This window comes from Apium graveolens, chromosome 10 (genome assembly GCF_009905375.1).
Source record: "Apium graveolens cultivar Ventura chromosome 10, ASM990537v1, whole genome shotgun sequence".
Classification (NCBI taxonomy): Eukaryota; Viridiplantae; Streptophyta; class Magnoliopsida; order Apiales; family Apiaceae; genus Apium; species Apium graveolens.
This window is the reverse complement of record NC_133656.1, coordinates 226,418,684-226,446,067: the sequence shown is the minus strand read 5'-3', so window position 1 is coordinate 226,446,067 and position 27,384 is coordinate 226,418,684. Positions and strand designations below refer to the sequence as shown.

Sequence of the window (27,384 nt, the reverse complement as noted above, 5' to 3'; positions counted from 1 at the left end):
GTTAGAGCGGATCCCAAAACTCATTTTTATATTTAAGATCCTCCTTTCGAAGGGGATTTAAATACTCGCTCAAAACCTGAGGGATCCGGCTCTGTGGTGTGTTTTATATTCGCAACAAGGTTGCTGTTTTGATAAATGAATTGATTACTTACCCAACACTCGGGAAGTAAAATTCTTGGAACAAGTTAATCCATTAACAGGCATTGCCTGGGAAATATCGGTGAGTTTTCCTTTCCAACTAGATACGACTTCTTGGTGGAGCCGTATCAACAAGTTTCTACTTGGGGAAAGGGGGAACGAGCTTTACGTTTCAGAGTCATGGATTTCATCTGAACTAGGAGTGGCGTAAGTGGTCGAGTGGCGCCGGCCCAGCCTTATTATATTGGCCCAAATGGCCTGGAAGTTCCGCTAAGGCGGTCCATTCCTTAGGAGTTCAGTGTTCGGTTGACAAGTAAATCCGACAGGTTCTCCTCTACATGTAGAAAATGGTGGGGTTGTACTACTACGACTGATCATCGTAAGTGGTCTTCCTGGCGCGGCAAACTCCCGTAATGAGTTCATCATCCAATTGGATATTTCTGCAACACTACCCAGAGCACTTCGATAGAAAGGCTACGATTGGGCGATTGTTGAGTGTTGGCAGGGTCAAGTTTTCAAAATGATGTTTGCATCAAATGAAGTATCTCATAACTTCATTTTATTTTGATGATATTTTAAAGATTTAATCTATTCAAATCTTGTCTTGTAGTCTCATCTATGTGATGAACTGTTGAAAGCTCATTATAACTTGAACGGTGGTAGTTCAAGCAGTATTTGGAAAAGATATAAGTATATTGGAGTATCTTGTAACTTCATCTTTTAAACTTATATCTAGTAAATGATTATCTTATGCATAACAAAGATTTTCAGAAAAACGTTGAGACAAGGTTAGATATATGAGATCACCTTGCAACGATATTTTTATACAGTTATAAACTGGAACTCTGTGTATATTATGCATGGAAGAGGACTTCCAAGATTTTGAAAAGTATATATGTATATATACTGAATATTTTGTGACTTCATCGCATTAAGATATCAACTTGGTTCATTTCTTTTGACCAAGACTTTCATGAGTACTATGAGAAGGCTCATATATTGTTAATCATTATGCATATTATTTTGGTGGGCTTGCTGCTCACCCTTGCTTTCTTTTTTCATCACACAACATCAGATAGACAAGATGAACATGACCAAGCTCCCAATTCGCGAGCGGATAGGAAACGTTCCGCAGTTTCCTATAGGCGTTGATGTCGTTGTAGCTGAGGTAGGAGCTACCAATAGGCTAGGCTTTCAACTTTTGATGTACCAGATTTATGTATATTTATGAATTGTATTAATGGCAAAGAAATGTAAATTTATTCAGAAAACCCTTTTAAGGTGTATTGACAGATAATTGTGGAATAAAGTGACTTGTGATTATTTTTGGGAATTCATCTCTGAGACTATAACTTGTGGTGTGTGTGTGTATATTGTGGGGTCACAGTACAGAGTAGTTGATTGTTTAATAAGATTGGGTGTTATTAAGGGAAATGGAACTCGTGACAACCCGGATCCCCGACCCCGGATTTGGGGGTGTTACAGAATTAATTGTACGGTAACTACTCACTGAATAGGTTCTTGGTATTCTAAGCAGTGAATTCGTATTATCCGGATAGTCGTGATATGCTGAGAAGTATCCCTCACGATGTAGAATAAACATGATTAATTAATTAATCATATTTAATGAATTAGAGAATTTATATAAATAATGATAAAATAGTTTTATTATTATTTATTTCTACTACCGGCTTAATATTGAACCTACAGGGTCATACCATAAAAGAGAATGATTTAATGGTTGAGGAATTAATTAATAATGGCTGATAATTATTTATTTATGAAATAAATAATTAATTGGCAAATTTAATAATTGATTAAATGAGATTTAATTGATTATAAATTAATTAAGAAAAGGTTCTTAATATTATTAATTAAGAATTTAATTTTTGGAAATTAAATCAAGAGAGAGAATTATTTCTAAAGTGTTTAGAAAAAGGATTAATAATTAAAAGGTGTTTTAATTATTAATGAGAATAACAAAGGGTTAATAATAATAATATTTTATGGGAAAATTTTCAGCTGAAAATTTTGCCTATAAATATACTATTATAGACCCTATTTTTGCCTCAACCAAAAAGATTTACAAAACCCTAATTCTCTCCATCTCCTCCTCCTTTATTACATCGTTTTCTTGGTGGATACCGGTGGAGTGCTTCACACTTGAGGAGCAGCTGCTAAGGATCTCCGTTCATCGTTTTTGGATCGTCATTAAAGACCTCCATATTTCCATTAACGTAAAGCTTCTCAAGCTAAGCATACTGAACTACGAATTAAATATTATTTTTTGCATGGATCCTGCGGAGGGTTTCGGTTTTTTTAAGATTTAAATTTACGTTTTCGCTGCATTTATGTGCTAAAAACCCTTCAGATCCTACATTCCATCACACAACCTCGGCTGTGGCACAAAACATCATGTGATGTTCAATAGGCAGACAACTCTTGTCAATTACATCTTATGTTATTCCCTAATATAAGTTTAGCCTCTTGAATAATTGAGTCACGGCTGTGGCACGATAAACTCAATATTCTAAGTCAAGTCTAACCCAACATTTCGTACAATTGAATCAGTCTCCAACGGCCCATGGCTGTAAGCTTTCCTTGAGTTCCTAGACAATCCAACAGCCATTGGTCCTCCAAATATCGTGTTTATTAATGGCCCTCGGGCTGAGGTCCTTCAAAGATTGCGTTTATCACCGGCCCCCTGGGTTGGGTGTTTCACCCCTGATCATCCTGATCCTTTCTACGATCATCGAAGTTCCTTTTTCTACTATTATTCCTATCTGCTCCATCTCCAGTATACTTGCTCAGCCTTCCTTTCCGAATAAGGAATTTAATTTCATCCTTCAGTTGTCGGCACTCATCAGTGTTATGACCAGCATCCTTGTGAAATCTACAATATTTTCTCTTATCTAGCTTAGTAGGATCAGCCTTCAAGGGCTTAGACCAACGAATATCCCTATCTCTTTCGATTTCCATTAAGATCTGACTTCTAGGAGCATTCAGTTTAGCATATTCAGTGAACTTTTGTCCAGGTCCCCCTTCTTCGGGGTTGAATCCGTATTTTGCTCAGTTCTAGGATACTTGTCCCTGTCATTATATTTTTAGATAAGTCTTTCGCTTATTGCCACCATCGGGCTCGTTATTCACCACCATCTTCCTCGTGCTATCCTCCACTTTGATATACTTCCCGACCCTATCTTGAAGCTGTAACATACTTTCAGGGGGGCGCTTGGCTAATGACATCTGGAAGAATTCATCTTTCGTTCCCTGCTGTAGTGCTATCATAGCTACCTTATCGTCGAGGTCTGGGACCTTCAAAGCTTCTTTGGTGAAATAGTTCAGATTGTCTCTCAAGGACTCATTTGCTCTCTGCACAATGCTCATGAGGGATGTTGAACTCTTCTCATGCACTCTTCCACTAATGTATTGCTTAATGAAAGCTTGACATAAGTCTCTAAAGGACCCAATTGAATTCGGAGGCAAACGACTGTACCACCTTTGAGCCATTCCCGACAGAGTTTGAGGAAAGGCCCGACACTTAATAGTATCGTTCACGGGCTGCAACAACAGTGCATTAGAGAATATTCTGACATAATTAGCGGGATCCCCAATACCATCATATGCTTTGATGATGAGCATCTTAAACTTCCTTGAGATGTGTGTATTCATTATTTCTTCAGTGAATGGTGGAGTTGGATCATCAGGATCTCCTATGGGCATAAGATCACTTGGGTCAGCCCTTGGGACAACAACCCTTCTTGGTATTGGACCATCCAGGTCTATGATTGGAGGAGGATCTCTCCGCCTTGGAGGAAGTGGCGGTCTTGGGGTCAGATGCGCCTCCAGGTCACGTTTCAGCCTTTGCATCTCAGCTTCGTGAGCCCTGATCCTCTCATGTACTTCTTGGGGATTCATCCCTCGGGTGCTTCTGGGGCGCTGGTTAGCATCAGGCATTGGTTGTTTACCAGCACGCCTTCTTCTCGGAGCCACATCGTCATTCAAAGATTTGGAGTCTCTTTCAGTATAAGGTCTAGAGAATTCTTGGTCCTCCGGAATAGGAGTCAAACCGCGTATGTAGTAGGGTGTCTGCCCTTGTGCTTTACACCGATTGGAGTGTCCACTTCTTCCAACCTCGGGATATACGGGCATCCCGTAAGGGGGGTTAGTGGTCACAATAGTTGAATACTCATACCCAACAGGTTGAGGGTTCACAGGTGCATGTAGCTGCTAAAATTGGGAATTCGTCCCTTGAGGAGTCAAGGGATTCGTCCCTTGTGGCTGAGGCTCAGTTGCTCCCATCAGGGTTCCTCCTTGGGTGGAGGCGTAGGTTGAGTTGGGGTATCTCCACTATCGACGAAATTGTTTGGGTCGTCCCAACTGGTGTTCCTTCGGGGGCGTTGTTTCTGCTCCGTGTGTTCACCACGGTTGTTGTTATGCTTTCCCAAAGACGACGCCAAATGTTATGGATTAAAAACTATGTCGTATTTATTGCTAGGGTTCGTGAACTTCGAGACTCGATTTGACTGCTCTCGTGTCTCATGACTCAATCTGCCTTTCACAAGATGCCTACATACCTTGCTATTTGCCAAAGATCAAGTCAAAAACGTAGTTCTGATTTGTGGGGTGAGACCCCTTATATAGGCATGAGATGTCTTTGAATTGGGTTATGGTTAGGAGACTTGGTGGACAAGTCTTAGATTTAAAGTGGACTTTGGAGTCCTATAATGCAGGAAATTGATTCCTTATCCCATGAGATTTCTTGGAGGCCAATCTTCAATGAGTTGTATCCTTATTTTGACTTTACTTATCAGCTGTCTTTTACCCATATTAATTAATTACGAAATTAATCAATATTCAGGGTTTTGACCCCTTTTAAAATGGGCTTTTATTGTCAGCCCAATCCGGGTATAATTAATGCGATATTAATTACGCAATCAGCGTTTATTTTACTCCCTATCAGAATTAATAAATTATTTATTAATCAGGTTAAAGTAGATCATTTTCTTAAAATGATTATAATGGGTAAGTTTGATTAAAAATATTATTAAAAAGATAATTTTATTTTTTATCATATAAAGTAAGAAACACATTTAGATTGTATTTAGGTATAAATATTATAGGCATTTTGTTTTAATTTGTAAAAAGGGAAAGTTACGGATTGTAAATTTAGAGTACATGAATTTTATAAAACATCAAAATTAGGAAGAAATATAATAATAATTATAAAAAACTATTATAATTCAAAACTGAAAAATAAACTAATAAAATAAATTTAGAAGTACCATCACAAAAAAAAGTAAAGTATTTTTTTTTCAAAATCATTACTACAACCGAAAAATTATGAAATATTGGCAAGATGCAAACACCAGACAACTTTGCAAATTTTGATCAAACTCCAAACTATTAAGAAAATAAAATTTATAAATAAAAGAAAATTAACTATTTCAACATATTATGTGAACTATAATTATATATTTGTAAATGATATAAAATAATATTAAAAATATTATATTATATATATAATATAAGAAAAAATTTTGATTTAAAATATTTGTGAATAGATTATTTTATTTATTTATTTATAAAATAAGGAACACAATTAAATTATATTTAGGGATAAGTACTACATGTGTTTTGTAACAAGCAAAAATTACAGTCTTTTAAAATATTTAGAGCACATGAATCCTGTAAACTTAAAACTGATGAAAATATATATTAATAAAAATTATTACGATTTAAAATTGAAATACAAATCTAAAAATATAGATTGTATTTAATTTATTTATTCTATTATTCTATTACACAATATGTAATTAATTAAGAAATTGAACTATAATTATATATTCTAAATGTTATAAAATAATACTAAAAGTGTTATATATAATAAAATAATAATTATCTTAATAAAAATAAATATAAGTAATAATCAACAATTCATTTGTTAATCGAGTTAAGGTAGTATAATTTTCTTAAAAAAATGGAATATGTAAGTTTGATTTAAAATATTTTTTAATAGATAATTTTAATTTGTATCTTATAAAATAGGGAACATATTTTGATTGTATTTAGATATAAATATTATATGTGTTTTGCTTTATTTTGTAAAATGGGAAAATTATGGACTTTTAAAAAATTTAGAGCACATGAATCCTATAAAACTTAAAAAAAATAGGAAGAAATTTAATAATAATAAAAATTATTACAATCCAAAATTAAAATATAAATCTAATAAAATATATTTAAAAGTACTATGACAATTAAATGTAAAGTATTTTTTTCGAAATCATTACTAGAACCGAAAAATTATAAAATATTATTATAAACGCTGCAAGATGGAAATCCCAAACAACTTTTTAATTTTTGATCAAATTTCACAAGATTAAGAAAAAAATATATACAAATAAAAATAATAATTACGTAAACATATTATATGATATGATTAAAATATTATATTTACAAAGTTTTTAATGTTAAAAAAATCAAATAATGAAAGAAATAAAATAAATTATAACACATATGTTATATTTAGTTTATCAATGTCAGATATTTTTATAAAATAATAACAAAATATATAAGTACAAAAAGTATAATTTTGAAAAAATACATTATTTAGAAGAACATAAAATTTATTTAGGGAATAAAATTATTTTATTAAAAATTAGTTAAATAAAGAATAAATATTTTAAAAAAAATTATATTAAGAAATAATAATCATCCGTGCATCGCCACAGCTAATATAGTATATATAACCGGAGTAAAAGAGATAAAATGGTATGATTTGTCGTGGTGGCTAATATGGCTAATTAATAATGAAAATATTATATCATTATCCAATATTACACAGTACATTTATAATTAATAATGAATGATTAAAATATTATATTATTATATAAGATTACACATCACACCTATCTCTTCCTCGAGTTCTGTTACTATTATGTATAATATATAGAGAGAAATTTATGGTTAAAGTTATTTGAATAACAAAAATAATTGTACTTTTGATAAAAGATATTGATATTAAATATTTAATAAACCAACTTGTTTTGTCAAAACAAAATTCTTAATAAATCACTAAAATATAATATCATTATCGAGTGTCACACAACACACCTAACAAGATAGATTTATTGTTAGCAAGTCATTAATATTATGATCATCATGTATATAAAGTTATTAGAATAACAAAAATAATAATAATAGTATTTTTGATAAAAGAAATTCATATCAAAAAGTAAATAAGGCAACTAATTTTGTCAAAAAATAATTCTTATGTAAAAAATTATTTATAAATTTTCACGTGCATGAAACGGGTGTAAAGTTAACATTTTATATTATTAAATAATAAAAACATTTACGATATGTTTAGTTACGAATGTCACAAATTTTATAAATAATAAATTCTGAAAAGAAATATAATAACTACAAAGAATTAATATATTTTGAAATAAAATACAAATTAAATAAAATAAAAAAATATCGTGATATTAAATTGTAAAGTATTTTCTTTAAATATCATTACAAAAACTGAAAATTTATAAAATATTATTAAAAACACACTTGAATAAGTAGTAAGGTACAAACTGCACGAACTTTTCAATATTTGATCAAACTCCTTTAATTTATGTGCCACAATCAAATATAAAAATATAATAACAACTAAATGAACAAGTTTGAAAAGTAAAATTCTTTTGAAAAATAAATAATTTAAAAATAAATATGTACAAATATATATTACATGTTATTAGAATGTTAAAATATTGAAAAAAAATAAAAAAAATAAATATGCATAATTGTGAAATACACTTATACTAACACTTTAAAAGGCGTAATATTTTTAAAAATAATAGTATATTATACAAAGGTTGTCATGATGAAATATAAAAATGTAATCATAACTATATATATATAACTACAAAATACTTAAGAAATATAACAATTTAAGGAATAAAATTTTTATATTAAAATTTAGTAAAGTAAAGTAATTATTGATTTAATTTTTTTTATAAAAAATATTTATAATCATCTCGTGCATCGCATGAGTATAAAACTAGTATTAGTACTGTTAGGTAATACAAAACTTATATCAAAATCGTTATAAAATGATGTAGCACTACAAGTGTTGAATTGAAATTTAATTCGCGCACCCAATATTATTATTAGAAAATTTACCATTTATAAATTATTTGAAAAAAAATTTATAATAATATTTGAAACCACTAGCATTTTCCATTTTCCAAATATATCTTACTCCCTTCGTTGCACAAAACAAGCTTCTTTTAGAAAAATAGCGTATATTAAGAAAATATTAATTTTATGATGTCTTTTCACTCCCAACTCTTATGACCCTTATAAATGCATGTTTGTAGAATTCAATCCCTATTAATTGTTATACAATTTTTAATAAGGGTAGTTTTGAAATAATGTGAGTATATTTGTATTGGAAATTAAAAGTAGACATATATTGCAAGAAAGAAAATTCTCCCAAATAAGAATATTATTATGGGAGGGAGTAATAATAAAGAAAATGTTATATACTACAAAAATTGTTCCCAATTTTTTCCCAAATAACATTATAAATATTTATTTTTCTGAAAGTGATATACCATGCACATACATACACATGCACACATGCATACATGAACTAAGTTTCATCACTTATCATGTCATTTTATTTAACAAATATTTTGAGAAAATTTAGAATACCTAATATGACACTTAATATTAATATGGAAGCCTTAAACATTAAACATGCCCATTTATTTATATGTACATAAGAACGGGGCTATTAAACTGAATTTGAATAAAGTTATATTGACAGGAATACGTAGTCTCATATAGGTATTAACATAAAAATCCGAAAATTGGATTATCTGAATTTTCGGTTCGGTATTTAATTAAAAAAATCCAAAAATTTGGATATCCGATCCGGAATAACCGGACCGGATATCCATCTTTTTTTCATAAATTTGAATATGAATTTAGATTACATTTTTACAAGAATTTGAATATCTGGATCCGATCTGATTTTTTATTTCTAATAAAATAAATAAATTATATGTATAATCCATTATACATATCGAGGAAGAGTTGTAAATTTTTAAAATAAGATTTACAAATTAGACATTGAATATCATAATTTGGATGTAGACTTTGATAGAGAAATACTTATATGAGATCAATCTAAATATTAAACTTAGACTGAGATGTTAATTTAGTCTGAGATGCTAACCAGTGTTATGTTACAGTGCCACTCCACACTTGCACTACTGAAAATTGGCTAATAAACATCGTTTTTTGACTGATGTCTGAACACTTTTTCGACCGATGCATTTGTGGGTGATGTTAAAAATCACAACATTAGACATCGCTTTGAAGCATTAACGGTCCTGAAAAATTCTAATGAAGAAAAAAGGATTACTAGAATAAATTGATGGATTGCACTTGTAGTGATATAAACTGGTACTTTCAATGATTCTAGAATCTTACGGTTCTACAAAACCAAACAAATAAAAATAATTTCAAAACAAGCCTTTTGTAATGGATCCATGAATATCCTTGATCTTCTGTCCCCTATCCCCTGTATATGGACAAATTTATCATGTCCCTTGCTGTTGTTGGGAGAAATTCGTAACAACACGAATTCGGAGGTTGTTGGAATCACGGAACAAATTATGTTGATTTGAGGCTATTTTCATGAAGAACGCGAAGAACACAGGATGAAAATTGATGGATGTTATAGTTGATCTTGTTCGATGATTCTTAGAATGCCAGAGGAATAATGTTTATTCTCTCTTCTTTCAAACTGTTGATCATCCGTAAACAAGAGGCCTACATACCCTTTTATAGGGGTTCAAGCTACACGTATTTCTTGGAGGACAAGTTACCCAGATGGGCTTGGGTTTTGTCCGGTCCATCAAAGCCCAGGTTCGTTGATCGTTGGATAGTTCGTAAAAAGCCCATATTATTCCATGGCCCAAGCCCAATTAGGCTGTAATAGGCTGTCATGGCATTAGGCGAAGATATCTCGTTTGTGAGGCACGAGAACACCTAGAAGCCTCACATGCGACCCCTTAGAGTCTGGTCATGTGATGTCAACCCAGAAATATGTAAGTAGTGCTGACCTCGAAGAGGTCCTTCCAAGCGTAATATAGTCCCGCTAGATTTCCATGATGTGCCCCAATAGGGTCATGTAGTCATAAAGTGTTGTTATAATATTCCTTGTGTAGTTGACATGTGATCGTGGACTCTCACTTGTCTCTTCAAGTCTCTTAAAAATATGAGGTGAGGACTCCCATCATGTTAATATGGGGACATGCTACCCCTCATAGTGATATGGTGGTAGGCCACCCCTCCTAGTAATATGGAGTCATGCATGATATGAGGAGATGACTCCCTTCTTAGTGATACGGGAGAGGAATCCCCTCTTAGTGATATGAGGAGAGGACTCCCCTCTTAGTAGTAAGAGGAGAGGACTCCCATCTTAGTAATATGGGGAGATGACTCCCCTCTAAGTAGTATGAGGAGAGGACTCCCCTCTTGTTGAGAGGTGGACTTGATCCCTATCTTATTGAGAGGTGGACATGACTCCCTTCCCGATTGAGAGGTGGACAGGACTCCAGTCTTGTTGAGAGGTGCACATGACCCCCTTACTGTTGGAGAGGCGGATAAGACTCATCTCCTAGTAAGAGGAGGGCGGGACTCACTTTCTTGTAAGAGGAGGGCATGACTCACCTCCTAGTAAGAGGTGGACATGCCCCCTTCCTGTTGGAGAGGCAGGTATGACTCACCTCCTAGTAAGAGATGGATAGGCATCACCTCCTAGTTAGAGGTGGACATGTGTCATCTCCTACTAAGAGGTGAACATGACTATCCTCCTTTATATATTCCCACGTATCATCATGCGAAGTCTTAGTCAACATGCGGTACATGGTCCCGATCCGTATACAAATTAGGAGAGCTCTTCCATATTCTTGAGCTTGTTTATTAAGCCCAATATTATTAATAATTCTTATAATGGGCCTATTTAGAGCCTATGTCCATATTTGGGCATAACAACTACCCCCCGATTTCATGTTTTCATTATGAATGTAATATGGAATCAAGAAAGTATTATTCCTCCTTGAAGTGACGTATGGGAAAGGTCCAGTTACTACGTTGAATGTGCATCTAAGCAGGAAGCCTTTCCGAGTGACCGCTAGGAGCCGAAGAAGTGAACCTTTATTGGGGGATCGCCGCCAAATGATTGCTCAAACTGATTACCAAAGTAGGGCAAGGACTCTAGCCTTCTTTCACCTTCTTCTAATGTAGTAGCTCAGACATAGGCCAATTTAAGGCCGTTAGGCGTGATTGACATGAATTCTTGGTCTACTGATATTGTGGATAATAACGTTGTGATCATAGAGCTCAACTTTGGGTGGGATCTTTTTCACATAAGCTTTACGCCGCAAAAAGATTCTATATTGATTACTTCTAACTCCGGACTAGAGAATGAGGTTTACATCAAGGACTTGAGGAGGGATCTCCGCAATGCAACCAAAAAGTTGAATAATTTGGAGAGGTCTTGTGATTTTTAAGAGCACAATTTTGATCTCTTTCATACCGGTCTCGTATCGCAAGATATTGGCTTTAAACTTGCTTCATATACGATGGTTGGTTGGCCTCGCATCGTTAAAGATTGGCTATTAGAGAATAGAGATTTATATCTTCACCTTCTTGTAAAATATATGTTGCAAATAGGATCCTTATAAAATTATTGTATAACTCTTCTCGACCTCACATAGCGGACACTGTCCCTACCTTCATGACTCATACAAGAAGGCGTTGCATCATAAGTGTCAGCCTTGAGAGACTCACGTTGCCTCGTGCAGATCATAATTTTTTTTTTAAATTTTTCCAAGTGATTTAAGATAACTGATTGAGTCTTCAAATAATTCTCCTTCCTGACAGATTGTCTTTAGCACATGCATTGAGGTCGATTCATAATGTATGGACTTACGGACTGGCCCATCATCGATCGTCAGCGGGGTCAAGAAGTCTCATATTGCAAGATTCCAAATTTACGGCCTCGTGTCACTAGATGTTGTCCTTGCCCTACAATTTTTAATATCATGCTGGAGGAGGTGTTTCGGTAGTACCACTACCCCCTGATTCCTTGTTATCATTAGAGATGCGACAAGGAATCAAAATATTGTAGTGCTCTTTTTGTGCTATTTGAGTTAACACCATATGTCCAACATTATCACGGCTCAATTGATTTCTTCAATGCTATCCCGGGACATGAGGCCTCATCAACGCTACCCCGGGTTGATTGCCACTAATGTCTTCGTGTAATTTATTTTTAAGTAAGTTCCCTCTAGTCTATCCACACACCTCAGTAGCGGTGTGTTGAAGCCTCCCTTGTAGAACTTTGTCATAAATAAGATAGAAGGTCGTTTGTTATTTGATAGTTCATGTTTCCATCCTATTTTGAGGTAAATTCTCCATTTTGACATAGTCCCGGAGAGGGTCATCAATGTAGGCCCCGGGGTCGCTATCTCTATGGTGAATTCATCAGACACGCTAGCCTTGAATTGAAATTTCATGGAAAATATTTCCAAGTAGTATGGCCTCTCTTTGAGAGCTCAACTTTTTCAATGCATCTGCCTTTTGATTCTGATCCCTTCAGATGGGCTCACCCTACCTTCATTGAAGAACTTGATGAGCCTTTCACAACAAATATGAGGAGTCACTAACATGAAGTCATTGTAGACATTGCGATTAACCACCTTCATCTCCAGATCTAGCTTAAGGATGTTAATAAGAGCCTCATCAATATATAGGGCCCACCAGGGGTACATTTGGCACATTCTCGGGGGGTTACACTCCTCTTAGGGTCGCTATGAGTTCCCTAGAGTCATTCTTGGAATGAGGCGGGAACTCAAGCATGATGTTGGTCAACGCTTGACCCTTTAAAGTGCCTTCAGGCGAATATGCCACATCAAAGTGCCCTAACTCCATAATTTACTTGAGGGGGGGCCTAGGTATGCCTTAATTTTTGGGAAGCCTCTTCACACTCATGTCGCATCAACGCTTCCCCGGGCAATAAGAGTTCATCAGCAATCAATTCAAGTCTTCGTAATAGTTCAAGTGTGGTGGGTTCCCCGAATCTTCTTCTAAATCCTTCCATTGATGAGGGTCGGGGCTTCTTCCAGGAAAGTAAGGCTAGTGCACCTGTTAGAGTGGTGAGCTCGAATCCCTTGAATAGGTGAGCCTGAATCCCTTAAGTAGGTGAGCTTGAATCCTTTGCAGAGGTGAGCCTAAATCCTTTAGGGTGAGAAGAGCATGAATTTCTTTAGAGAGGTGAGCCTTATTTCTGCTGGCGAGGAGAGCTCGAATTACTGAGAAAGACGAGGAGAGCCTGAATTCTGCAAGAGCGAGCTGAAGTGCATAACTCATCACTGCTACCCAGTTAAAAAAACACATAAGCGCTCTTAAACTTTATAGCATATAAAAAGTAACAACTCCCTTGGTCCAGAGTAGAGATAATTTCTACTGTATGTGGAGGGGGCACTAGTTCTCCTTTTTATTTAGGGCGGCCTCTTTTGATCTGTTATCACCTGAGTTAGCATTCAATATACTTATGAACAAAATCATGATCGTAGGAGAGGCCTATTGGGGCCTCACACCGTTGTACTCTATACTTTTCAGCCTTACATGAGCATGCTGGCCTAGTTCTACAATTAGTTCAGATGCTAGAACACAAGTAAAAACCACCTAAACAAGAAATGTTAAAAATTTAGAGAAAAAGCCACATAATGTAGATAGGCCTCGCTAAGAAAAGTTATCACCCAATAAAAACCGTGATAGTCGCCAAAGCAGGGGGCCCACTAAAAGGCTACCAAACGTTGAAGAAGATCGGGCTTGTAGCACAAATAAGGGGCTAAACCATAAAGACCTTGTTGGTCATCCAAGTAGGGGGGCCTCGCTGAGAGAGACCGTCACTCCATAAAGAAGAAGAGGCGTCATGTTAAGTGCATAGCAGGAAGAGGCATCCGACGAGGGGGCATCTCACGTAGAGGCATCTCATGCAGAGAGGCCCGCTAAGGTGCTCACGCAGAGGCATCCCACAAGGGGGCATCTCATACAGAGACATCTCCGTAGAGGCATCCCATACAGAACGACCCGCTAAGGTGCTCACGCAGAGGCATCCCACGAGGGGGCATCTCATATAGAGGCATCTCATCCTAAGAGGCCCGTTAAGTCACTCACGCAGAGGCATCTCACAAGGGGGTATCTCACGTAGCGGCATCTCCGTAGAGGCATCTCATGCAGAGCGGCCCGCTAAGGTACTCACACAGAGGCATCCCACGAGGGGTCATCTCATATAGAGGCATCTCATACAGAGAGGCCCGTTAAGGCACTCACACAGAGGCATCCCACAAGGGGGCATCTCACGTAGAGGAATCTCATGGAGAGGCATCTCAAGAAGGGACATGCGAGAGATGGCCGTCCCTGATGAAAGATTATATTGATGGTTGTCCCAAGGTCGACAACCTAATTAGATAAATGACCACCCCTTACTGAGAAACTTACTTCAGATGGGGTTGAATTATGGTGGACAGCGCTCAAGTACTAGGGGACCTCTTGCCTAAGAGGTTCAGGGTCATGCGCCCCTTCTTCTCAGGCTAGTGGTCACCCGGTTGTCCTTATCTTCACCTCTTGGATAACTGTTAGCTCCGTTTTATGAAATCGAGACATCTTTCTCCCGTAGATGTCAAATCCCCTCCTTCTAGCGCCAAATGTTGTTGGGAGAAATTCGTAACAACACGAATTCAGAGGTTTCTGGAATCACAGAGCAAATTATGTTGATTTGAGGCTATTTTCATGAAGAACGCGAAAAACACGGGATGAAAATTGATGGATGTTATAGATGATCTTGTTCGATGATTCTTAGAATGCCAGAGGAATAATATTTATTCTCTCTTATTTCAAACTGTTGATCATCCGTAAACAATAGGCCTATATACCCTTTTATAGGGGTTTAAGCTACACGTAGTTCTTGGAGGACAAGTTACCCAGATGGGCTTGGGTTTGGTCCGGTCCATCAAAGCCCAGGTTCGTTGACTGTTGGATAGTTCATAAAAAGCCCATATTATTCCATGGCCCAAGCCCAATTAGGGTGTAATAGGCTGTCATGGCATTATGCGAAGATATCTCGCTTGTGAGGCACGCGAACACCTAGAGGCCTCACATGCGACCCCTTAGAGTCTGGTCATGTGATGTTGACCCAGAAATATATAAGTAGTGTTGACCTCGAAGAGGTCCTTCCAAGCGTAATATAGTCCCGGTAGATTTCCATAATGTGTCCCAATAGGGTCATGTAGTCATAAAGTGTTGTAATAATATTCCTTGTGCAGTTGACATGTGATCGTGGACTCTCACTTGTCTCTTTAAGTCTCTTAAAAATATGAGGTGAGGACTCACCTCCTGTTAATATGGGGACATGCTACCCCTCATAGTGATATGGTGGTAGGCCACCCCTCATAGTAATATGGAGTCATGCATGATATGAGGATAAGACTCCCCTCTTAGTGATACGAGGAGATGACTCCCATCTTAGTAGTATGAGGAAAGGACTTCACTCTTGTTGAGAGGTGGACTTGATCCCTATTTTGTTGAGAGGTGGAGATGAATCCCTTCCCGATTGAGAGGTGGACAGGACTCCAGTTTTGTTGAGAGGTGCACATGACCCCCTTACTGTTGGAGAGGCGGATAAGACTCACCTCCTAGTAAGAGGAGGGCGGGACTCACTTTCTTGTAAGAGGAGGGCATGACTCAACTCCTAGTAAGAGGTGGACATGCCCCCTTCCTGTTGGAGAGGCAGACATGACTCACCTTCTAGTAAGAGATGGACAGGCGTCACCTCCTAGTTAGAGGTGGACATGTGCCATCTCCTAGTAAGTGTTGAACATGACTATCCTCCTTTATATATTCCCACGTGTCATCATGTGAAGTCTTGGTCAACATGCGGTACATGGTCCCGATACATATACAAATTAGGAGAGCTCTTCCATATTTCTGAGCATTTTTATTAAGCCCAATATTATTAATAATTCTTGTAATGGGCCTGTCTAGAGCCCATGTCCATATTTGGGCATAACACTTGCAATTATGGACCCTGATACTCCTATCCCCCTAGAAACTCTTACTTTAGAGCCATCTTCCAAATATCTTATTCCAATTTTACATGACTTCCTGCATTAAGTACCACCAACAATTATCTTAGTAATACAAACACGAGGGCTGCACACAATTGTCAAGCATTCAAAGGCACGTGTCAAAGTAAAGAAGGGAAGCAACATGGTCTACAACTATGTGAATAAGTAATTGGAAGCTAAAACTACAAACCCTGTAAATGGGCCTACAACTTGCACATTTGAGACATGAAGTGGGGCTTCTATTGTAAAAATTGTACCTTCATAATCTTAACCTTGCTTAATATGTTTCTTCACCTGGAAGGAGAAAAGGTTGAGTATATTATAGACAATCCTTGTAGTTGCGGATCCAAATATCATCTTATATTTAAGTGGAGGTATAGGAAGGACAAAAAAGTATGGATATAATAGATCAATCATTTATCAACTTGACAGAATAAATAAACAAATTTATCAATTTCCAGGTCTATAAACCAAGGCTTTAATGGGAAATTATGTCGGATGTTACAAATTTCAAATCAACATTTTGCTTTTCATACTTCCAGCACACAAAATCAACATATTGCTTTTCATACTTCCAGCACCGTACACAAAAATTATCACACTTGCATAATTTTTACATTTCCAAATGTTAAATAAAATTTGAACAATAACAAATTGGCATTAATTTTGTGGGGGCTCCTGTACAATCTTTTGGGGCAAGCAAACAGCTTTAAGTTTCTTTGGAAATCATTCTAAGAGAAGCACAATTTAAAATAGACATTAAGAAAAAAAATAGGCAAAAGAGGAACATAACTATGCTTCAAAATGTATCATATTTCGGTCTAGCTGTAAAAGTAATACTGAAGTTGAAAGATCCTGATTACGTAACTTCCCGCAGGAACTATTACACAAATAGAGAGCACTAGAGCAATTCTCTTATTAAGTAGATAACAACAACATAGTCGTGGATACAACATATGTTTCTGAAGCATATCCTCCTTTAAAAGTAATGAACACCCATTTTTATAACTATAAACTGAAACCAAATTATGTAATGGTAAAGAATCCCAAAACCAAATCACATCTTAGTTACCAAATTGCATATTGTATCATTCAAGTTTTTATTCCATAGATTGACCTCTAAAAAAGAAACTAAAATATTTGTACCCTTAAAATAAATTTACAAATTGGTTGATTATGTTCAATAAGCAATAAAAAACACACATCTACATAGAGTGAACTTATCTCAACCATAGTGTTAAAACTACCGATACAGTTCTTCAAGATATAACCCGACAAGACAACAACTCATATATATATATATAACCTATTTATCATATATCGAGTTACAGACTTATAGCGATATGTATATGAAATATACTTGGCGTCCAAGAAGGCCCTCCTTATTGATACGCTTTGTAAATCAAAACAAACAAAATCCCCAAACTCTTTTCCTATATAAAAATAAACAAATTAAACATTAGGGTTTAGTTTAAATTTCCCCAAATCTCCTAATCAAATTAAATTTATATCTAATTAGGAGATAAATCTCCCTCCTGTATCAACAAATAAGAAGAAATATAAGGGCTCATCGACTTACCAATTCGAACAAAGTGAACTTGAGCTTTGAACACATCCAGTCGCACAAATTCAACACTAAGAATCGAGATTAAAACAAATACAGTCAATTCTAGCACCTTTGATTAGTGCAAAATTTTGATGGTGTTTGTGAGTTGAGAGAGATGGAGAGAGAGAAAGTTGGGTGAGGTCTAGGGGTCTTTAAAAAGGGGCTTGGGTAACAGTTAAGAGAGTCGGGGTGAGAATATGAGTCTTATGTTTTTAGGTTTGTGTTTTATGTTTTTAATTTTTAGCTAGTGTGAGTCTCTATTAAATGTTATTCCCTAACAATACAACAAGAATTACAGAAGAGGGGTTGAATGTAATTCTGGTTACTTTTTGAAATTAATGAAAAATGGTTCTAACTTAATAATATATAAGTGTTTGATTTACAAAATGCGGAATGGAGAATTAGATAAATCAAAACACAAGTAATAAAAACACAAGTCTATAAAACTTTCTGGTGGATTTGAATATATCCACCATATATATATATATCAAGAGAACCCTGTGAAGCTTGAATAGCTCACAGCTGCTTACAAATATGAACAACTAAACTTGCAGAGAAATGCTACATGATTCAGCTTACAAATGTTTCTCTGAGAATATATTTTTTTAATCTTGTTGTTGTTCTACTTTCTACACTTGGTTTATATATCACCAAGTTTACATAGTAATAAGACAAGACAATAAAATAAAACCTATCAAGTCTAATACCATGCTACTTCACTACTCTATTCCAGCATCTTTGAATATCTTCAAAATAGCATGGAAATGGTATTGCTTCTTTGTTCTCAAAATCCTGCTAAACAGGCCGCCACATTCCATTTGCAAACACTCGACGCATGTGACTGTGTTGTCACTGTCAACATATATTTGAATTGATCATCCGTCGGGTACATGCTAGTTATCCATCGGGTAGCTTTGTTGATCATCCGTCGGGTTGCTTTATTGATCATCCGCTGGTTAGCCATTTATCACTTGACTCCATTTCATTTGTGCAGAATTACAAGACATCTTATATTTACATTTAATCAACCTATCCTGCACATCTACTAGCAGTCTACATGATTTATAAGCTACTACATAATCTATACAAAGTTGTTTGCAGAAATGTGCTACATTACTTATTGTTACATAAGCTACTCACCCGGTGGATATCAATTAGTCATCTGTCGGGACTATATTGAATCATCCGTCAGGACTATAATTGATCATCCGTCGGGTGCTACAAAATTCACTATGTTAAATCTACTAAGGTGTTTTGTTTAGCTTATCATCAAGTACATAACATATTCCTAACAATCTCCCCCAATTTATGTCTACTGGAATTGTAGCCATAAATTAAGAGAAACTTGATGATAACAAAACATCCTAAAAATACAGATTGAAAAATGGTAGATAAAACTGATAAGTGCTACAACTTGCTGAAAGTTGAACAATGCAAAGTACACAAATAAATTGCTCACAATTGTTATCAAGATGCTCTTCTAGTCTGAGCAGATAGATCTATTTTCTTGATTGTCTGGATTTCTTCCCAAGCCTTCTGTTGTTTTCTTCAATTTGATTCTGAAGTTGTTTGTGGAATTCAAATTCATCAGCTTCTGAGAGATCTAGCATTTCTTGCATTTCCAATAGAGTCTCATTACTAGAGATACTCAACTGGTCCTCCAATCTGAAAAATCTTCTAACACCTTTTTTATCCTTGAACTCCATTAGCCAATAGGGCCTCAGATGCACTCTCTTTCCTGTAAAGGGAATAGATAGAGTTTTTGGAAGTGCATCTTTGGCTCTAATACTCCTTAGCTCCTCAATCTTCTTTAGAACTTGTCTTTTTGCAGTCATATTGTAACCAAAGTTCTTTTTGAATGATGAGTAGACCTTTATCAACACAGATTGGCTTTCTAGGAGAATCCTGTGAAGTGGCCATGTGAACTCTCTTCCTCCCTTGTATTTGAATATCAGTCTTTCAGGAAGACGTCTGTAAGCATCAATTCCTCTAACTTCTTCCAATTCATCTAAGTAAAGATTGATGTCAGAATACTCCTTGATGTCACAGATGTACAACATGTCTCCCTTGTTTACTGTGGGTTGGGATTTGGTTAGAGCTTTGGATCTGAGAGATACAGGCTTTACTTTCTTGCTAGCTCTAGTCTTTGTCTCTTTTGTCTTGAAGATGAATAAATTTAGTTCAGGAATTGGTAAACTATCCCAGTCTACTGGCTCATCCTTAGGAACAATTGGTTCACCATGAATGTTCCTTGTTGGATCAATCACTTTGAATTCTTCAAATACCACTGAGGGTTTTGATGTCTGATTTGTACTTGTAGACTTTTTGGGAAATTGGTCTTCCAATTCCTCATCATTAAAGTTCACTTTCCTCTTGTAATGGAGTTTGTATCTAAATCTTCTTTTCTGCTGTGATTCTTCTTTCATTTTCAGATCCTTAGGTTCAGTGATTACAGTTGGTTGTACAGGGAGTTCTATAGTGGTTTTTACAGCTTGAAGCTTGGCCAAGATAGCAACTTATTCTTTCTTTTGCTTTTGCTTCTTAGCATCCAAAGCAGCTTACTTCTTTTCTAGCCTGATTCTTTCTTTATCTTCCTTCTTAGCTTCCACAAATAGTGGGTGTCCAACGACCACACAAATCTCCTTACCATTTCTGTAAATTTTAGCAATTCTCTTTTTAAGCACTGAATCAGTTGGATCCTTGTAGAATGCAATAGACCTAGCCAGCAGCTTCTTTTTATCTGGCCTAGGTGTTTCAAACACTGTATCCAAAGGATTCTTGTCTGAAAATTTAGAGTAGTTCTTTTTGGCCTTCATAATGAGATCTTTCTTTGGAGATTTGATGCATGAAGTTTGACCTTTTTCCAGATAGTTCATACTTATATCATTCACATAAATTTTCATGACTTTATAGTGATGATTGAAGACTTTGTCTGGCTTCTGAATTGGCCCAAACTTTTGTTGAATATCTGCATCTAATTTTCTCCATTTTTCTTTCATTTCCTTCTATAGAGATGTAACATCAATCATCTTAGAATTTGATTTCAATTCAACCTTTTCAGCTGCCCTTTTGATTAGAAAGATCTATCCAACACTTTGTTGACTTGTATGTTTAGCACCTTTTGCTCCCCCTCACTTCTTGATTCCCCTTGACTGAATAAGATAATTGAGCTTTCTTTCTCCCCCTTTGAAGATGTTTCTTTCTCCCCCTTTTTTTTATCAACAAGTTGAGTAGAAGAAGTGGTTTGTGTTACCACCAGCCTTTGAAGCAAGTTTATTTGTTGTGCTTGGTGTAGATGAATTGCTGTTAGAGAGGCTTCCATTGTTGTCATTCTTTTGTCCAAGGAATCCACCTTGGTTGCAAGATCAGTGTTCTTCCTTAATTATCTTTTGATATCAAGCATTGTAACTTCTGGAAGTTTTGCATCTAATCTATCAGCTATATCCTTCTTCACTTGAGTGATTTCTGTTTGAATAGAAGTGATATATTGATTGTGTTGGAAGCCTTGGATTTGCTGTAGTTGGAGAGAAGCAAGATGTGCTTGCAGAAGCTTCTTGGTGCTAGCATTTTTGGATGATTGGAGAGCAGACTGTGTTTGACTGATAAGTTGGATGAGTGTGGTCTTGAAATGATGTTCATCACATTTCTTTGAGAAGGCCCATGATGGCATGCCTGATTTGGAACTAGGGCCTACTTCTCCCAATATGTCCAATGGCGCTTATTCACTTTCTTCATCTTCACTACCAAAGAAATCTTCTGAACCACCAGTCTCATAGTCAATATCACCAGTTGTAGAGGGCAGAGCTGTGATTGTATCCTTTGCTCTTTGCATAGACTGTGTGGTGTGCACCAAATTTAGCATTCTTTCTACATTGTCATTGCCATGTCCAGCTAGAAATTGATATGCTCGAACAGGGTGAGTAAATTTCTCAGAATCCAAGGAGGTAGAATCTATAACAGATTGACTTTGCTGAGATAGACCCTCCATATTTGCATCCTGGACATTCATTAACTCACTTGCAATGACATCCATCCTTATATCTCCTGTACCTGCATTTCTCTCATTATCTCTCTTTTCTTGCATCAAGGTCTCACCTTGGTTCCCCACCCTCACACCCTCATCTTCACCATCTAAGGTGGGACTCCTCTCACTCACTTTTTCCAGTCCTGAAGAAATGGACTGCATTTGATCACTCTTTTCCTCTCCTTTTTCCTGGGAGCAACCCAAACTCTCACTCAATTCACTCCCTTCCCTCAGTCCTAGGAGTGATTGCACTACTACTAAGTTTTCTACACTTGTAAGAATTGAAGAAATTTGAAGTTGTGCAGAGACACCCGACGGATGAGGAATATCCATCGGGTTAGTAGTTTGACTATCCGACGGATGACTGCTGTTAAGCTTATCCGTCGGGATATAATCACTACTCGACGGATGATGAATATCCATCGGGATAGAAGAAATAATTGAGTTTGGAGTGGAGACTATTGTAGACTCTGCGCAGATTGATGAAAATTTTGGCACAGATGTCTCAACAGTCTCAGAAAGAGATGGCAAGTGAGCCAACAAATCATCTAGAAGATGATGCTCTTACATGGATTTTTGGCTTCTACAAGAGAGTTAAAGATGGAGAATTTGGAAGTGATGTGTTTATCATGTCAACATCCAATGAGTGTGTGGGAGAATTTGGTGTATCAGGTGCTTCAATTATAAGGGATTTTGGTTGTGACTCCACATTTAGTGGAGCCACATCAACCTGACTTTGAGAAGGTGCAGTGACTGTGTCTTTAGCACTAGTTTGCACAGTGTGTGATCCCTGTGCATCCCCAAGGGTTTTTGGTTTCTTCTTTGTAATATATAATAGATGGTCAAATATTACTGGATCTAAAATGTCATTAAACTTCAATGATCTGATGTCAAAAACTTACTGGAGCTAACAATGTCATTAATCTTCAATGATCTGATGTCAAAGATTACTGGAGCTATCAATGTCATTAACATGATGATGTCAAAGATCACTGATGCTGACAATGTCATTAGCAATCAGTTAAGCTTGGGGCTAACCCTAAGATTAGTTGTATTGTAACCTTAATCTGTAATTCATACTTGTAACACTTAATGTCTGTAAAATGTAAATGGAGCAGACTGGAGCATTTTTCCCTAAACAGTGTCAAGCCTAAGAATTCTATCTGGAAGAAGATCAAGAAGGTCATGCCTCAGAAGAATTATGAAGAAGCTTGGAGTTGAATAATTATGTTTGGTGAAAAACATTCTAAGTCAAGATCTCTACAAGTCACAGAATTATTGTTATAGAGAACTCATTCGAGAACTCAGAAAGACCTGTCGAGAACTCAGGAATTGCCTATCGAGAACTCAGGAAATTCTATTGGAGATATCGATAAATCAGATACCCATTCGAGAACTCAGAGATATCGACAAGTTTACATTCATTAGAGAACTCTGAGTTATCGATAAGCCAAAGTCCATTAGAGAACTCTGAATTATCGATAAACCAAAATTCACTAGAGAACTCAAAGTTGTCGATAAGTCAAGTCAACAATGAAGTTTCAGAGATATCGACAAGCCAACATGCCTATCGAGATGTCGAGTTCTCTACAGCTTAATTGGAGATCTCGAAGTGAAGAAATTTCTCTAAGTACAGAATTACAGAACAGTTTAATGTTCAAGGTTGCAAATCAACAAACAATTCACATAGCTGGATTGACAAGTCTACAAAAAGCAGCTTGAGAGATGTGCAAGATCAATGGCAAAGATTAACTGACAGAGGAGATTAAAGTAAACATGGGATGTTAAAGATATGCTAAGCCAGAAATGGAAGATTTGCTTTTCTATAAATAGAAATGACAAGTGACAGTTTAGAAAAGCTAATAGCATGTTTATTATCCACTGTGTAAACCAGCAGTTAACTGAGTTATAAGGTTAACACTGGTCCTCTAGTTAAAAAAGATAATCAAGATAGAAAATTGAGTATTCTCTCTCAAGAAAGAAGCTAAGTTCTAAATCAAGAACTTAGAGATTTTGTAGCAAAACACTGCTTGATTTTTATTATAAAATTAAGTGAGTTTTGAAGATCTTTGTTTACATATCTGCATAGTTATTTATGTTTAACATCTATTCTACTAAATCATTGACAACAACCAACTGCTAAAGCCAAAGTCGATCAAAAATCAAACATTTAAGTCAAAACACATTCACCCCCCCCCCCCTCTGTGTTGTATTCATACCTAACAAGTGGTATCAGAGCAAAATCTGAAAGTAAACAGATTAGATCTTGGAAAAATGAATACACAGAAAATCAGTAGTATCAAGGTTCCTCTCTTTAATAAGGCCAACTATACTTTATGGAAAAAGAAAATGTTGCTGTTTATAAGAATGGCCAATCATCTTTACATTGGTATCCTCAAGAACGGGCCCTTCACTCCTGTGGTTAGAGTTGAGGAAACCACAGATAGAGACATGGTTATTCCAGCTCATTATGCTCCCAAGGATCCCTCTGAGTATACTGACCCTGAAAGAGATAAAGTTTCCCTAGACGGTGCTTTGCAACTGATACTAATTGAGTCACTTGACAATGTAATGTATAATAACATTGTCAATTGTGACACTGCTAAACAGATCTGGGAAAAGATTGAGATACTCTGTGAAGGAACTGAGGAGGTTAGATCAAATCAAAGAAAGATATTGATTTCTCAGTATGAGGGTTTTATGGCTAAACCAAAAGAGGGTATTACTGATGTGTTTGAAAGGTTTAATAAGCTGATAAATGACTTGCAGCTTCATGATAAATTTTATGATGTCGAAGAAGTGAATTTGAAGTTCTTGCTTACTCTCCCTGATCATTTGGAACAAAAGATCTCTGCAATCAGAGAAGGAAGGGATTTGAGTAGAATTACACTGGAAGTGCTCTATGGGGTTTTGAAAACTTATGAACTTGAAATGATTCAAAAGAAATCATTAAGGGCTGGTCAAGGATATGTACTGGACGGCTCAAGTGCACTAATTGTGAATGATGGCCAGACCTCTAATGATGAGCAAAGATCCCAAACTCCAGAAGTTTCTACAAGTGAGAAAAGAGTCAATGACACTAAAGAACAAGTCATACTGGAATTGGATGAAGAAGATGAATTCTACACTCTTGATGAGCTTGATGAGCTAGACAAATCAATGGCTTACTTGGCTAGAAAATTCTCTAACATTAGAGTGAAGAAACCAAGATTCTTCAAGAGCAAATGACAGTCCTTCAATAAAGACAACAGCTGGAAAGGAAAAGGGAAGTACACTCTTGATAGCAAAAATAGCTACAAAACTGGATCTGTTGATAGATAAAAAATAAGGTGCTTTAATTGTGATGAGTTGGGCCATTTTGCTACAGAATGTAGGAAACCTAAGAAGGCAAAGAAAGACCAAGCCTATCTTGAATTGGAAGCAAAGTATGATGCTCTTCTAAAGAAGCAACAAGGGAAAGCTTATTTTGCTGAGGGTAAAAGCTGGGATGATTCAGATAATAATGAAGATGAAGAAGTTGGAAACTATGCACTCATGGCCTTGGAGCAAGGAGACTCTTCATCATCTAAATCACAGGTACCAACTCTTACCATAATTGATTTAAATGTGAGTCAATATAAGGAAACGGTTGAAAAGATGAGCACAGAAATGTTCCACATTCATACAAGCATGGTTGCTGCAAATGAGGAAGTTAGCAGATTGAAAAAAATCAGTGAAAAACTTGAGAGTGAAAAACAAGAGACTGAATTGTTGTTGGTTGAGCTTGATACTGCTAAGTAAGAAAATGCATACTTAAAGAACAAATTAAAGTGTGCAAGTGAAATTGAAGCAGTATTGAGAGAAAGGCTGGAGAAGAATGAAGTGAAGCTGAAATCCTTCAAAAATGCTTCTGATTTGATTGGCCAATATCATGAAAAGAACAAGCCATGTGCAAACATTGCCATTGGTCTTGATTATGAGGGTTTGAACAACAAAAAGAAGTCTGTCAGTGACAAAGGAAAATCAACTGAAACTGAGGGTGTTCCAATTATTTTGAAATAAGTTGAATCACCTTTGTTCAAGGCATGTGAAGTGAACTTCAGTGAAGAAGAGTTGATCATCAAACATGAGATAGCTGATGAGGACAAGGAAAAGAAAAATAATGAGACAACTCAGTCTTCCATCTCTGTTGAAACACCAAAAGCCAATCAAGAAACTAAGGAGCCTGTGAAGGAGATTAAAGCTGAACAAGTCAAAAAGAAAAAGAAGAATAGAAATGGAAAGATTGGTATGAACAAAAGCAATAATTTTGCTTATGTTGCAGATGCTCCTAGAAAGAGGTGTGAGAATTGTGGATCAATGAATCACCTAACTCATCTTTGTAAAAAGATTGTTAGCAATCCACCTGAAGGAGTCTACAAGTACAATGAAGCTAAGGCTAACGATCCCTATTCATTCTGTGACAAGTTTGACTGAATTCCCTGCAACATGAAAGTGATGAAGAGTTGCCACAAATTGAGAATTGATCTCATAGAATCAAAAGTTTGTTCTATATCTAAAAGGGAAAATGCTCAACAGTCTATGAATTCCATTTTATCTGAAAATTCTCATTCTACTTCTGCAAAATCAGTTAACAAGAAGAAAGTGCCCAACACAGCTTGGATAGCTAAACACACCTAATCCTCATTGTGTGCAGGGCAAAGGAAAGAAGGTCATATGGATCATTGATAGTGGATGTTCCAGGCATATGACAGGTGATAAGGCCCTGCTATCACAATTTGAGGAGATGGCTGGCCCTTTGGTGACCTTTGGAGATAACAACAAAGGATTCACAATGGGATATGGCAAGATTAATTCTGGAAATGTTGTCATTGAAGATGTAGCACTAGTTGTTGAATTAGAAGTAAATCTTCTAAGTATTAGTCAATTTGCAGACAGAGGTTTTCAAGTCGTTTTCAATAAAGAAGATTGTGTTTTTATTAGCAAAAAGACTGGTGAAATTGCTCTTAAAGGAGTAAGAAAGGGAAGCTTGTTTGTTGCAGACTTAGACTCAACAAATAAGAATGGAGTGTGTTGTTTCTACACCAAGGCATCAGAAGAGCAAAGCAAATTATGGCATAAGAAGCTATCTCACTTGAATTTCAAAGCAATCAACACCTTAGTCAAGAAGGAGCTTGTGAGAGACATGCCCAGTCTGGAATTTGCTCAACTGGAAGTTTGTGAAGCTTGTCAGAAAGGAAAACTGAAAAGATCAAGTCACAAGTCAAAATCTGTGAATTCTATAAGTGCACCTCTACAACTTATTCACATGGACTTGTTTGGGCCAGTAAATGTCTTGTCCATTTCAAGGAACAAATATGCCCTTATCATGGTTGATGATTTCTCAAGATACACTTGGGTTGAGTTCATGTACTCTAAAGATGAAACTCCAAACA

At 36.0% G+C, this 27,384-nt stretch overlaps 1 long non-coding RNA gene across 1 annotated transcript; it reads right to left on the bottom strand.

Moving 5' to 3' along the window:
• Positions 1 to 17,180: 17,180 nt before the first annotated feature.
• On the bottom strand, positions 17,181 to 18,130 carry LOC141693545 (uncharacterized). The gene is made up of 2 exons (XR_012563145.1): positions 17,920 to 18,130; positions 17,181 to 17,773 (listed from the first exon to the last, which is right to left on the bottom strand). It is a non-coding gene; the product is annotated as an uncharacterized LOC141693545 (long non-coding RNA).
• Positions 18,131 to 27,384: the final 9,254 nt, after the last annotated feature.